The sequence below is a fragment of the Ictalurus punctatus genome, chromosome 16 (assembly GCF_001660625.3).
Source record: "Ictalurus punctatus breed USDA103 chromosome 16, Coco_2.0, whole genome shotgun sequence".
Classification (NCBI taxonomy): domain Eukaryota; kingdom Metazoa; phylum Chordata; class Actinopteri; order Siluriformes; family Ictaluridae; genus Ictalurus; species Ictalurus punctatus.
The window spans coordinates 1,079,173-1,093,459 of NC_030431.2; positions in this window are offsets into that span (position 1 = coordinate 1,079,173).

The window sequence follows — 14,287 nt, forward strand, 5'->3', positions numbered from 1 at the left end:
CACGGTGAGCTCTTTAATAGCTCAGTCAGGGTCCAGGACGTGAGGCGTTATTTCCCTGCTCGGGTTTGGCCTTTCTGATTAAATTAAATGGTAAATTATAAATGAGGCAGCTGAGTTTAGCCTGGCTGCTCTATAATGATCTGTTGCTTGGATCTCCATTATCTTGTAATTCCTTTGCCCTTCATTTAAGTCCGTATAAAGACTGATAAAGGAAGTTAAATAGAGATGGCACGGATACATACTAAGTTTGACCACCAAATGCCCTTGCAGAAGATGGTTTATAACATCCTACATTTAGGCTGGTTTTAAGGGAAACGGACCGGTCCAGAAATATGACCTTTTCCTGCTTCTGGTTCACAGGAGCACGAACTCCTGGTAAATGTTCCCTTATTCCTGCAGCTGGATGAGACAGATTATAGATAGTTAGCATATAATTTACATTATGATCTACTGCTATGAATGGATTCTTCTTTGGTCAACATTTAACACAGAGTAGATTAAATACTTATCATGTCCACACCTTATTTTAGAAAACGGTGCATTTTTTTTTCCTTTTTACGACCAAATGTGGTATTATTTTGCCAAATGCTGTCATGACAAACTGAAAATTCATCTGCAGTCCTCCAGGTGGCAGCCCAGCTGTTTACTGTCATCTAGTCCAACATGCAAATATAATAACAAGCTGCTCTCCACACTGACTTTACAGAAAAGTGTAGCTGAGCTGAGCTTTATGGTATTCACATTTTCAGAGCTCGTATACAGTCAAACTAACCCTGCTACCCTGCACCCCCGTAAATCTTCCCTCCTGCTGAGATTAGATCCAGCCCTAATCTCACACACCCGTTTCAGCTTAATCAAGGTTTTCAGCAACATCTGAAAATGGGAGCCAGGTGCATTAGATTACAGTTGGAAAAGTCAACAAGAGGGCAGATTTTCTACAAAATGAGGTTGGGAAAGCTTCAGGTAGAGCGATCAACAGATACAGTAGGGTATGAACATCTGTAGCTGTGTCTCAAATCACATACTGTGACCTGATACTTGAAGGTATTTACTTCCAGATACATAGAGCATTGCACATTCTCATAATCAATTATTAGCTATTTTGGAAACGTCAGCTGGTTTTAGATCGTTAACCAGTGTTTGCTGTACAATGTGTACTTTTCATTATAATGCTAATGCATTAAGTAAACAACTGTGCCTTTGTCTGGGAACTCCCAACTGCAGAATCCCCAACCCAGAACCCCAGCCGAATCTCACCTGTTACTCATTACACCATCTGAGTGTGTATATACACCTCCATGCCCACCAGTTCTTTGGTCAGAATGGTTTGTGCTTTCTCATCAATCAGCGTATGAAGACTGCTATCTTTCTCTGGATTTTGCCGCTGTTTGCTTAGTTGTTTGGTATTACGCTCATTCTGTTCTCTCTCTCTCTTTCTTCCTGCTTTGCCTCTGCCTGCCAATTTAGGAATGTTTGCCTAGTGTTATTTTCATAAAGAAAACCAGTGTTTGATTTCCATCTGTGTTCATCTCCGCTAATATTGTCAAAGGCTGACATATGACTTAACCTACACATGGTGGGCAGAGGTCCTGAGTCACACTAATAAGCTGTCGTCATTCAAGTGGTTCGACTGGACCCAGCTCTTTATTGCTTTCGGGAACAGCTGTCCTCTCTCGCTGCCACCGTAGGCAACTTTTCTTCCTAACTCAGGCTGCAAGACCAGCCATTATTTCATGTATGAATAGAGGCAATCTTTCATGATGTCAGGGGTTTGTTCTACGATGCTCATTATATATTGTTCATCAGTTCCCGAGTACTGATTCTTTCCGAATCACTTGAAATATATCTTTTAACAGGCGATGCACTTAAATGGGCGAATGCCATCTGTACCAGGGTGAAGAAGTGACTAGGACATTTTTCTGGACTTATTAGAAATCACTCATGATAGAGGAGGACTAGGGGAAAATGAATGTTTCTGTTCTCATTGGGGACACGTTCACGTGCTTGAGTTCCATACGCCATAGTACAGATGGATGGGTGGATCCTTTGGGTGACACGATATTCTGTCATTTAGGCCTCCTCTGGCTTAGTAAATACAATCCTCACATCAGTTCAGAGAACCTAAACGTTACTTAATGGTCTGACTCTTGCACTGGAAGCTCTAATTACTCATGTTGGTAGAGAGCCTATCTGACCAAACCCACGTAGAGAATCCTGTCCAGTATCAAGACCTAGTAGCGGTATTTTGTAAAGCAAACGCCATTGCTGTGATCTTCCCTATGATTGTGCCAGTCAATTGATTCAGGACACTGTACTCTCCAGGTTATGGTACCTGTTGAACACAAGACTATAGAAGAATACATATCTGAAACCCATGCTCACGGCTACAACGGGTCCTCAGAATCACCCACAGCCACCAAGTTTCTATGTATGTAAGACGAAAAGGCCTGCACATTGCCTACTGGACTCTTAACAACATCACAGTAACCTAGCCATATCCTTTCCCACTAGTACCATCTGCTTTGCAACAGCATCAAGGTGCCAGTCTATTTACTAAACTTGAGATGCGTATGAATGGAAGAGATAGAGATGAACAGAAGATGACTTTCATCATTAATTCAGGTCAATATGAATATTTGGTGATGCCATAAGGCTTGGTAAATGCTTCATGTACAAGGTTTTAACAGACGTGTTGTAACCTTCTGTAACTGCTTATATTGACATTTCGATGTACTCCCCATCTGTCTTTGAATGTGTAAGACATGTCAGGACCATGTTAAAAAAGACTCTTAGAGAATAAACAATTTGGTAATGCTCGGCTTACCGTCTTTGTGGAGTTTTAGATGGCATAGATAGTTTCCTGTTAGATGGCATGGTGACTCATCCCATTCAGGATGTACTCCTGCCTTGCACCCACTGATCCACTCTTTAATTTCGGTCATTACTCTAGAGGGGTTTACGATATATACAGCCATAATAGATAGTAGATACTGTTTGGAATGAATCCACTCTTACGAATATTACGGAGTCACAGTGCTTCCTGTGCAGTTTTATTTTTGAATAAAAGAGGGCTAAAACTTACATAGTGTACCTTTAATGCAAGCGTTAGCCCAATTTTGTACGTGGAACACTCAAACGAAAACAGCGAATGGATTTGCATCAGTCTTAAATAATATACACCAGGTGAGCAATATTGTTTATTACTTTTTGATGAACGATGGCGTTAAAAACAGGTCTTGGCAGTGAAGGGGAATTGTGCGATGACTACTACAATGTGTGCTTTAAAGTTCTGCATATTTATATAAGTGTATTCTCTGTACATTTCTCATGCCGTACTTTTTAAATCTGCACTCCTGCTCTTTAATAATGCCCCCCATTTCTTGTCCTGTCTTCCAGCTGTTTTCGATTCATGCCTAAATGCGACTTCACCCACCCACTGTCTGGCGAAAAGAGTAAGAAGAACAAGAAGGAAAAAAAACCCCAGCGAAAACTAGAGCGAGCATGGCCTGTGATGAAAAGATAGGGCCACACAAAGGCCATGTTCAAAAACAAAGGAGCCTGCCAGGCCGGAAAAGCCTGCTGGGTAATGAGGATGTGTCCTGGTGGCACATCTGCACCGGTCTGAACCCAATGCTGTTCTGTACAGTACTCAGCACACATCTCACACCAGTTTAGTTTAGTTTGATGGGTGATAGTTGATGTGATTATTTTGTACAGATGTGGACTGACAGCAGCTGCAGTTCAATCTCCAGTGCAGAAAGACAGAAAGGATAAGGAGCATCCGGTGATCATTTGAAGACAATCGTTTGAGGTTATTTCCCAAACTCGAGGAGCTCTCGTAGCTCTCGATTATTTTCCGGTAGAAATACCGCAGGCATGGTGGTTTAGTGATTAGCACGTTCGCCTCACACCTCCAGGGTTCGATTCCCACCGTGGCCCTGTGTGTGCGGAGTCCACGTGTTCTCCCCGTGCTGCGGGGGTTTCCTCCGGGTACTCCGGTTTCCTCCCCCAGTCCAAAGACGTGCATGGTAGGCTGATTGGCGTGTCTAAAGTGTCCGTAGTGTATGAATGTGTGTGTGAGTGTGTGTGTGATTGTGCCCTGCGATGGATTGGCACCCTGTCCAGGGTGTACCCCGCCTTGTGCCCCATGCTCCCTGGGATGGTTCCCCGTGACCCTGAAAAGGATAAAGCGGTATAGAAGATGGATGGATAAATACCGCATTTCTCGTGTCAATTTCCAAGTAAATTCTCTCGTTTTCAGCATGATAAATGAGACCCGATGTTTTTTAAACTTAGCAAAACTTTTACGCTGACGTGAATCTGTCCTCACATTTACAGCAGCACACTGGTGAGTATATTGGTGATAAAAATGACTGTTGAACAACAAACATATAATGTGCCATCTGTGGTGCGGTGCATTATCATTACCTCAAACAATCTGGTGCAGCTCAAAGAATTTGTCAAGGAGTAATATGTACCCGGGGGCAGAAACTGGGTAATTGATATCATCGCCACTAAGTTTTTCGGGAGAGAACATATGGGAGTAGGTCTGCAGTGGAAAGCTTGGCTCGGGCGCTGAGGGAAAGGGTGCTCCTTGACATGTTTGCCTTCATTACTCATAAAGCTGTTGCTCGTCTTGACATATTTCCTTTTGTGTGTAAATATAAGGCAACGCGGATTAAATCTTCGCATGTGATTGCAGCATTTTGTGGCTCGGCGGCTGTTTGTTTGGGGGATTTTGGAATTGCAGCCGACTCCTCGTGACGACGCTTGTACGTGGGGGGTTTCTTTCAGTAGACTCAAAATGTGTGGGTTTCTGATCGGAAGCCGAAGCTTTCGACGTGCGGGTTCATTACAGGAAAGAAACAAACGCAGATGCATAACAGATCAGAAAAACAGGAAGGCGGGCAGGCTTGATGATGTGAGAGCAGAGCCTTCCAAAGCTGGCAATCGAAGACGAGGCCGAGACGTGCCCGAATTCACCAACGCTCGATGCGAAACCATGACTGTGCAATGCTCCACTGACTAGCCGCCGTGTCTGCTCCGGCCCGCCTGATTGATCGTCGGCATATAATTGACTGCGAGAGCTCCAGGGTTTTGTCGCTCCTGACCAATCCTGGCTATTCACGATGAAGAATAAATGCTATGCTACGCCCCAGCGATAAATAATGGGCCAAAAACGAAGGAGCGCGTCTAGTCCCAGCGCCCATTTTACATTGCGGTGTCTTCTAATTGCTTGATCTTGAATTCTATTACATGACTCCTGTACCTGTTCTCGTTCCCAGACGCATGTGTTCTCCCTGAATTTGAAATTCATGTACTGTCGGAATCGTCAGTCACGCTGACAGCTCCAGTGGAGACGGTGCTGCAGCTGGGAACTCGCAAAAAAAAAAAAAAAAAGCCCCAAAAAAAAAACGTTCTACCAGAAATATTGCTTACATTAGAGGTAATTTTTCAAAGGTGGAAAGATGATGTGGGAAGTGTTAGAAATTGCACTGGAATTCCCCTCCCAAACACACACGCACACACACACACACACACACACACACACACACACACACATGGAAACTTAGGGTTGTTTTTGAAATATGATGATGCATAACGCAACATGATCACTTTTATTAGTTTTTTTTTTCCATTCAACCTGGAAATCTTTCATAAATACCCTAGAAAAACAATATGCGTGTGCTGTCTTGGAAGGAAGCACCGGTTTTATTCAAGGAGCACACACGTTTGACTCGTCGTATTTAGTCTGTATTTAATTTATAAAAGGGAATCACACACACACACACACACACATACACACGCAGTATGTTTGTCTTACTTTCCTTGTGAGGACGTTCCACTGGCAAAATGATGAAATGTAATTCATTAATGCTATTACACTTAAATCTAACCCCAACCCTAACCCCAGTGAACAAAAGGAAACCGTTTTTCGGCTCTTTTTAGATTTCCTGATATGGAAAAGTCAGACATTTGGTCCCCACCAAGATATAAAAACATGTCCTTAACCCAAATCCCTTTCAATTAACCTCTCTATGCATCAGTATGGGATTTTCACAGTGGCAGGCATTACAGTACACATCAAATTATTCTCTCCACGGCTCCTGAGCAGCCAGGAACTGTCAATTTAACGGCGCTCAATAGCTTCCCTCGTGCTCTACTTTCGGTCGGACCCCGGGACGCACTCGGAACAGACACGGCATTAAGGCACACGTTGCACGGACATGTTTAAAGAGCGAACACTCATGATAGCCCTCAAAGCTGTTTTGCCTTGAAGCAGCAGTTTGGCCAAAATAAATAAATAAATTTGAAAAGCCCCGAAATCAATCAGGCAGTATATGTTTACTGTCTAAAATTTATTTCTTTAGCTACGAGGGAAGCTTATAACCTCTAGGTTCACATTATTATACGGCGAAATCAATATGCACTGGCCTTAGACTTATGTGCTTATGTGGTTTCATTTAAGCAAGTCAGAGGCATGTAGGAGGCGTGGCCAAAAGTTTATTTTATTTTTAATCAAGCATGGGCACATCGTAAATTCTTTAGGTATTCTACTGGGCCCCCTCCAAAAAAAAAAGAAAAAAAAAAGGTGTAGCTAACATGACGCTGACATTATGGCATGCTAGTTAGGCAATTAACTGCATTTAGTACAGACTAAATAAAAGAAACGAAAGTATGATATAAAGAAGAAATCCTACATTTTATTCCTTTACTATGATGTTGAAAGACCTTTATGTTCTGTAGGGACGTCTGTATGGAAACGACAAATAATTACACAGGTAACACGTAACGTGACGGTGTGGGACGGTGTGAACAGGGATGCATGACAGCTGACATCTTTGTGGTGTGCTCTTGTAGGAACTCTACGTACAGTGTGACAGGTGGTGTGATGCAGCCAGAGTCCCTGTTAGCACCTGAAGTTTCATTTTGCTATAATAACACGTCCCAAAGTGTTGCGTTCTGCTTACACCACAGCAATTCGCCATGAGCGTTCTTTATTTATTAAAGAATGGCACACCTTTCCCCACTTTCTTATAGACGATGTGATGTTTATGTTATGTAAAAGAGTATTTTTGTTGTTGTTGTATTAACTGTTGGAGCGTGAAAGAGTGCATTCAGCGAATAACTCCTGTTATATACCACTGTAATGGCCTTCGGGGCTGTCCAGGACTTTTTCCAGAACAGGAACAGATATATCTGTAAATCTTTGGGAAACAAAAACGCATCGAAACACTGTGTCGCGTCAATATTGACATTCTTCATATTGTTGCTACAAGTTATTCCCTTCACAAAGACACACTATGCAGGTGTTCTGAGCTGGAATGAAAATTGAGTGCTTTCACAGTGATGGGACCATTACACCTTTAACCGCAAGAGAAAAATGCTCCATTCAGGCTTCTAGGATTACTAGAAAATTACACGAAACATCTTATGGGGCAAGTCATGACATCTTTGTCGACGGAGTGAGGTTAGAGCCGGTTCTCCCTTGAACTAATGAATCATTGACAAGCCTGCATCAAGCTGACATTTGCCACTGCTTGAAGCGCAGCGTAATAACAGTGCAGTGGCAGTTGAACTGTTGCTACTGCTTTTTGTCTAGGATGATGCACAGATCTCCCTTCGATTGGGCATGCGTGTCGAGACAAAGAGCACTCCTCTCACGAGCTTCGCCAGACCTGTTTTCTTCCCTTTATTTATTTATTTTTTTAGCTGACGTTGCCTTTCAGGCCGCTCATCTTGAGCCTTAAATCTCTACCCCCCACGGGACATCTTTAAACCTGGACTTTAATCTAAATCCCGTGCATTCTCTGTCCTAAAGTCTTTTTCTCGACATCAATTATCGCATTGCCATTTCAACATTCCTTAGAACAAAGGCGTGGATAAAATGGCTTTGTGGCTCTGGGATGGCGTGTATACGCAGACGAGATATAAAATAAAAAAATAAAAAATAAATAAATAATAATAATAAAAAAAAAGACACTGTAGGCCTGTATCACCCCTGCTGTGTATTTACATCAAAACCCAAGCTAATCTTCTCGGTCTGCGTGTCTGTAGGAGTGCATAGTGTGTAAACCGAGAGCGCAGTGCACATTTAACGATAATCATCCCAGAAGTGCTGTGAAGCGAGAGACAGCTGGTAAAGAAGATATTGCTTTCTTTTAAGAACTGAAATGAAAACATCTTTACATTTTATCATCAACCAATACGTGCAATATATTTAGTCATCAGCGTATGCTGTCAACAATGTTGTTGACTAATAATAGCGTAAATAACATTTTTAATGAATTAAACACCACCGCATCATACTGTTTATCCATTTACAGAGACATTTAAGCTAGTTCCTGTTGTAAACAGCTATAAACAGTCGTTTCTTCACCAGACACTGTAATCTGTCTCTTTCTTTAAGTTAATGACAAAAAAAAACAAAAAAAACAAACGTAGCTTGTTGTTAGAGAGAAAGCAGACAGCGCAACGCTCGTCGTCCTCACGGCGGCGGGAGACTTACCGTTACAAAGCACTGAAACTGGAGACTCCTTCCATCGATGTTAAATAAACCACTACTGAAAGCTTCACTTTGTTAAGCAGTGACACATTTTTAATCTGTTTATTCGATTTTGTCGAATGCCCAGCAGAGAAGTCCACGTGAATGAGTTAGAAATAGAAACGATAGCTATATTAGAACGAAGGCACTACTGCAAGAGCCGCGCTGTTCAGATTTGAGAATTCAACCGTGATGTATATATATATATATAATAGACTATATCCCAGTCTTTCAGAAACCATGTATTCTCACTACTGGGCCACCTGAATGTAATAAGTACGGAATCTGTATATAATGCCGCTCTCTCTCTCTCTCTCTCTCTCTCTCTCTCTCTCTCTCTCTCTCTCTCTTTCTCTCTCACACCCTTCACTAATTCTTTTTCTGCTCCTTAAAGGAAACAGTGTCGTCACCGTGATTATGTTAAGAAGTTGAATCCGCATAATGGTCCTGGCAAACGGGGTGCTATAATTAAAGTTAAGTGAGCAGATGTCGAAAGAGAAGCATTTTCTACCATAACACATGAGGTTTTGAATTTAACACCTCTGGGCAACGGAACCCTATCTAAATGACCCTGAGGCCCCCGCCTCTTAAATAGTGGTTTGTAACCCTGGAAGTGGTGTAAGGGTAGCCCCTCCACCCCCGCCTCCACCCCCACTCCCGCCTGTTCTCTCAGCCCTCTGGACAAGGTTGAAGCCCTTCTGTTTCAGAACGGATCAAATGTCTGCTCTTAAGTGCAGCAACATTGTAAATGAAACTGAGATGAACAATATTTGCATTGTACCTACAAGATGCCTTCTCTCGCTCGCCGAAGCGAAAGGTGTGGGAGGGGGCCGAGAGCGTGTTTCCAACATTACGGGATCACGTTGCCACCCATTAAAAGCACGGAGCCTGCAAGTAATTGCGTTATGTTGAAACCGAGCCCCTTTTTTCACCCCAAAACTGTCAGAAGAGTGACTTATCTTCAGCCTGTGAGTCGAAATGGTTTATTCAGAGTGCGTCTCATTCCGAATGAAAGTAGGTCGCTTCAGATTGGCAGAAAAAAAGAATCCCTTTTTTTTTCCCCCCACCACTAGAGTTATAATTATGGACTCATAACAGCAGGGGTAAAAATCTGTGTTTGTGTTTATTGACAGGCCCCACCATAGTTCACTGCATGAATTGTTTCCATCTGAGCAGAGGAATGGAAATCTCAGCGGTGAACCGTTGATGTTGGCCATTCAGGACTGAAGTAAGCTTTGTTTCTGTGACCAACCTAGCCTCTTTTCATGCTTTTATTTTCTTTTCTTTCTTTTTTTTTACAGTCTCTGAGCTTAGGTAATATACGAAAATGCCAGCAAACATGTAACGTGCTGTACAGAAATGCATGTGGGTGTGTGTGGACTATGACTTTTCTGTTTTGTTTATTCCATGGAGTTATTTGTGGTCAGAGAAGAGCTTCATTTACCTCAGTGTCATTCTGTGTGACACCTCCAGGCCATGGACACAGTCCACGGAAACAGGTCTAGCATCCAGATGTGCTTCAGAGTTAGTTGGGTTCAGCTTTAATGTTAGCGGTGTAAACGTTTGTTTATTAAAGAATGGCAGATGGGAAAACCTATCTGATGTTTTTATGTATTCTGACGCCTGAATATCGAACATCCCGTTCCAAAGCCACGGCCATCATTAATATCAAAGTGTTCTCCCTTTGCTGCTATAACAACCCTCCGTCTTCTGAGAAACCTTTCCACTAGAGTTTGGACTTTGGACAATGACTGTGGGGATTTGTGCTCATTCAGCCACAAGAGCACAAGAGAGCAGGCACTGAGACTGATGCCCGGGAAGAAGGTCCAAGGTGTTCATCGGGGTCGAGGTTCTATGCGGGCCACTTGAGTTCTTTCACACCAACCACCAACCTTGGCAAACCATGTCTTCACTGACCTTGTTTTGTGTATGGGGCAAGGTCATGCTGGGACATGTTTGGGCCTCTAAGTTCCAGTGAAAGTAAATCTTAATGCTACAGTATACGAAGACAATTGTGTGTTTAGAACTTTGTGGCAACAGTTTGGGGAAAACCGACATATTGGTGTTATGGTCAGGTGTCCACAAACCTTTGGCTATATAATGTATGTCATGATGTTGCCAAGATACCGACACCAACTGTTCTGGATAATCGAATAAATATTCTGTAACTATGGCAACGGTTTCTGGACAAAAATAAAATCTCAAGTCAAAAACATTTACAGTTCATTTTTCTACCCCAAATGAGCCGAGTGAAGGGTTCTGAGAGGGCGGCGTTCCATGCACACATTCAATTTAAAGTTCACCCGATGCCTTCCTGCCTCAGAGTACAGTGTAGATAGGCAACATTTAAAAGCAGATATATTTTGGACATTGTTCTCTTTACTTTGATAGCCATCTGCTTCACAGTGCTCAGCCACCTGCAATTTGGCGAATTTCCTTTGTCATTTGTTGGCATGCTTTGTAGTTGGTCTTTAATGAGAGGGTTCATATGGGGCTAGAGACTTCCAAAGTTCTGAGAGGAACCCCCACTATTACTGCTATAACCTCAGGGTCTGGGAACACAAAGGCATTCGTGATATCTCCCATCCAAATCAGGCCTAAAGCCGCTATTCGAACCCCCTGTCAGGACCGTACCGTCCCCTCTCAGCAGGGGGGGTGAGTAGGGGAACCGAAAAATATGACAAGCCCTTCTCCCAGGGCCACAATCTGGATTTATTTAGAACAAAAGTGGCACTAAACCCCCTTTTGTTTTCTTTTCTTTGTTTTGTTTGTTGTTTTTGCATTTGGGCTCCGGTTTCTGCACCTTCTGCAAAACTCAGCCATCGATTCCTTGTATTTTGTTCCGTGTTTGGTTGTAGCATTACTGTCACTGTATGAAATGCAACTCGCTGATGCTGAAACGCTTTGTCTCCATTACATGCTGCTCCCTGATTTATGAAAGTGTCTCCGGTACAGGATGATTTCTCACCTCTGGTTTACATATTCTTATTTTCCTCCAGGAAATAATGACTAAACTGGGGATAAGAATGATTTCGAGGCGAGACATGAATCTGTCGTTCAAATATTTCTCGGGTTTGTGTTTCATCCTTTATTTTTAACGTTCCATGCACACCCTGACGCATTGGCTGCTTGCATAAGTCTATCTTTTTTTTTTTTTTTTTTCTTCGTCCGTGCTATTCTCTGGTGATGTAAACCGGCATATGCAAAGCTGGCCGATCCTCTTATGACTTGAGGATACGACTCTCCAGAGACAATTAAGCCGAGAGAAAATGTTTTGATTCTCATTTTCCGGGCTCGGTTTGCATATTGTTTCCTCCAGGGTGAAATTCATTAATGAGGCAAACAGGTCATCGGTGCCATTGTTGCCTTGGGAAAAAGTTTATCCATCATATACAGGCTTATTCATCCATCCATCGACATATGTGTGCATATTTTGCATGGACTCTTGTATTCATGCATACGACACCAATACGAGCTGATGACTGCGAAGGCGTGAGTTATGAATGCTCAGGGTTAGAGCTGGGGTGTGGGAAAGGGTGGCAGCTGTCACACTGGAAATAATCTTTCTGACGCCACACCGACTTCTGACGCCAAGTCATGTCTCTGCGAGGTTTATCGCTCATATGATCTTCATGCAGACGTGAATCATATCTCTCTTGATTTGAATCTTCACTGGTACCACCGGAGGTTTTAAAACGTTGAACTTTCAAGCAGCTTTGAATGATAAATGTCATCGATCAGGGTTGGGAATCGTAATGCGTAATACAATAACGGCATTCATTTGGCACCGAGGTGCACTCAGATTGTGCCAAGGTGCAAAATGGGTACTCTGCACATGCATGCCTTTCCTATGCATGATACACATATGACGAAAGGAAGACATCTTAAAAACAGATAGCATTGCCTGGTCCCGGATTATCCTCTGTATCAAGTTTTGCGTGTCTGCGTGAGTTTTTGTCTGGGTTCTCCAGTTTCCTCCCACTCCCCAGAAACATCCCAGTATTTAGATTGCCTTGTCTAAACGAGTGTGCGAACGTGTGCTTGCTTGGCGCCTTGTCGAGGACTGGCGTACCATCCAGGGTGACGCTCGGGCTGGTCTGGAACAGGACTTTTTGGTGCATGGACTCTCATAGTGTGGGAAAACCTGCTATGACTAATCACAGCGCTCCAGTCCTATGAAAGTCTGGTTCAGTATTTCAATAAGGCATTCCAACCCTTTCCCTTCTTTTGGTTGACGCAAACCCCAGATCACTGATTTCAAGAGGACCACTGATCTGTTCTTTGGACCGCTCCAGGGCTTGTACACAGCTCTCACACAAAGGCAACTGTGAAAACAACCTTAGTGTTCACGGTATCCACCTTAATCCTTTATTTAAAACCATTTGGAATGCCTTTTCTTTGTGAACTAAACATACGCTTTTTTTTTTTTTTGTCTCCAGCCAGAAATCAAGAGGGATGCAATTAAACACTTGCACTCAACTGTATCTGATGCAGTCCTTGTAGTTTGTACCTCCTGCTTTGCACAGTTTGAAGTTTTCCCTACCCTCAACACACCCGCTCTAACTTATTACGGATTTAGTAATTAGCTGATCAGTTGGATCAGGTGTGTCAGCAGTCAAGAAAACCTCAAACTGTGCAAGGCACTGCCGTTGCCTTAAGCTGGGTTTATACTTTAAAATCACGGCGGTCTGTCAAGATTATTATTATTGTCACACAGTAGTATCTTGGCCAAATTCTAAACCAGACTGTCTGATAACATGTGTTCTATATGTCAGATCACACGGTGAAGATTCTCTAACAGGCAGACCTGCAATTTAAGACAATTACTACGTTCTGCTGGGCAGAAACACAAACATTCTTCCAAAATAATAAGGATATTTCCTCCTTTTTTGTCCTATCGGTGGCTTTTAGACACGTGCTATACATCACTATATATTCGCTTGAACTCCGTCTTTGTCGACCTCGTGTCTAAAAAAAAAAATAGAAAGAAAGAAAAACACTTCCGAGGTTAGTGACTTTTCTTATGCTCAAGTTCTTGTTTGAATTCTTACAGATACTCTGAACGCGATCCGCTTTCGCCTTGTACGGTAAAACAGATCGATTTGGACCCTCCAGTCCCTCCGGACGGCACGCTTCCCGATGCATATGCGCACGTTGTCGAGTAATGAGGCATAATAGCCTCCACCATGTTGCAATAAAACCCATACACACATACACGTACCTCCACCCCCACTCCTTGCTGCAGCTCATAGAACCGTGCTGCTTCCTCGACGCTGCACATATGCACATACGCACATATCAGATGGCCGATATGCTGATGAGAGACGTGTGTGGTGATATGCAGCAGGCCTGCCTTGCGGTGTGTGTGGACTCCATGCCCCTGTGGAGCGCCCCCCCCCCCCCCCCCCCCCCCCCCCCCCCCCCCCCCCCCACTAGGTCAACCCTCCTCCTCCCTCTCTCTCTGGGAAATGTCACCTATGTTTATCAGACCCGCTCTGATGCACAGGCTAGAGTTACACGAAAACGATCCTTGTCCTTTCCTCCGTGACCAGCATATGATCGTGCGTGGGAGACAATGTTAGGCCTGATATGCCTACCAGGGGTCAAGTATTGACTGCTTGGGTGTTTTGTTGCTTCTTTACACTGCCTTGTTTAAACTGTATTACTCTGTATTGCATTTATAATACATTACGTTTATACCATAGCACTCTCGAGTGCGCGATTCTGATCGGTCGGAAGAAA